We start from the raw sequence: 1,507 nt of genomic DNA on the forward strand, positions 1-1,507 counted from the left end.
CTCACTTTCTAAGCATCACAGAGGCTTAGTAATGAGCTGTAGCAATGTTTTACATAGGAGCACAGTTTAAGTCCTGGCCCTCTCGACTTCCCATTTATTGAGGATGGCTCTATTTGGTATGGCACTGAGCACATACTTCAACTCTGTGATCCACAGCTGTGACTTAGTTAATGATCTCAATAAATCCTACTTAAACAGAGACAAGAAGAGAATTATGCAAATACACTTCTGTACCACATCTACTTGATAACTGGAATCGTACCATAAATGAGCCTCAGCATATCAACACCAATAACTTTCTTTTTATAGCAGCTATGAAAAATGGGGCAGTGGAGCTAGGGGGTAGTTTAAGGAATTTTATTTCGGCTGAGTTACAACTGCAGAACGTGTAGCAAAAGTTGACAGTTTTTGTAAGAAAAGGAAACGTGCAGTGGGCATATACACAAAGGGGGTGGTTAAAACTATAAGAGCTGACAAGATTTCTCAAATACAGCTGGGAAGGAGATCACAGATTACATTTCCAAGCTGATTTTTCTAAAATGATGATTAAAGTCTCAGTACAACACTGTGGCTTTCTGAGCAGCAGTCACACGTGGCAGCTAAAGGATAAAATGTCTTCCACCAGCCTCTTGTGGACCCAAGCATCCCCTCTGAGCCTCTGTCTCCTGATACCAACTGCTTCATTCTTACTGAGCCGACACAATTCTAACTCAAACTTCAGAGATTCTTTGCCAAAGTCTGGCTTCGTTTGCCATTTCAGAGTGTAGCTGTACAAAACAAAGGAGAAGCAGAATAATCATTTAATACGTTTCAAAGCCAGCGTTGAACAATTGGGAAGGAATTAAAAGCACTTCATTGAAGTACTCCACTGGTGTTCACGTGACTGAGAAAAAAGCCCAGGATGAAGTCAGCTGAGAGCTGAGAACACCCAAATCCAACAGTAGTACCTTCAGAGGTCCCTTCCAACTCTGAGGATTCTACACTTCTGTGATCTCTTGGCCAAATGTCTCTGTGTTTTAACTACCAAGAATGAGTGCTACAGTTACACACAGTCTCTCTCCCAGTTGTTTGTGACTGTATTATAGCTCATCTTTTGTACTTACAGTTTTACAGGGGCAGACAACGCTCACATTGGCCTCTAAGTGCTACATCATCATTGCTGCTTCATATTTGTCAGAGAGCTCTATGGGAGCTCATTTAACTCATTTAACACTGTTTTGCATCGTGTGGACAATTTTTAATGCACATATTAATTTACTGTTCCCTATGCTTTTTTAAAATTATCGTATTTTACAGATGGGGAAGAGAAAGCAAATTAAAATATTTGCCCCTTAAGGGCTATGGAACTGACTATTTAGGCACACACAGGGTGAAACCATTCTGTTTTCCACTTACCGCTCCTTTGAAAGGACAGAGATTATTTCATTCAACAGTCGGTCTGGATTCAGTAGTTGAGTCCTGGTAACATTATAGTGAGCCTAAAAGCAGACAGCTCATTAAAAAAAAA

General features: G+C 40.4%; 1 long non-coding RNA gene across 1 annotated transcript; it reads right to left on the reverse strand.

The window, feature by feature from the left end:
- Positions 1-341: 341 nt before the first annotated feature.
- On the reverse strand, positions 342-1,501 carry LOC109364403. The gene is made up of 2 exons (XR_002110364.2): positions 1,396-1,501; positions 342-767 (listed from the first exon to the last, which is right to left on the reverse strand). It is a non-coding gene; the product is annotated as an uncharacterized LOC109364403 (long non-coding RNA).
- Positions 1,502-1,507: the final 6 nt, after the last annotated feature.

The sequence above is a fragment of the Meleagris gallopavo genome, unplaced genomic scaffold (assembly GCF_000146605.3).
Source record: "Meleagris gallopavo isolate NT-WF06-2002-E0010 breed Aviagen turkey brand Nicholas breeding stock unplaced genomic scaffold, Turkey_5.1 ChrUn_random_7180001854207, whole genome shotgun sequence".
Classification (NCBI taxonomy): Eukaryota; Metazoa; Chordata; class Aves; order Galliformes; family Phasianidae; genus Meleagris; species Meleagris gallopavo.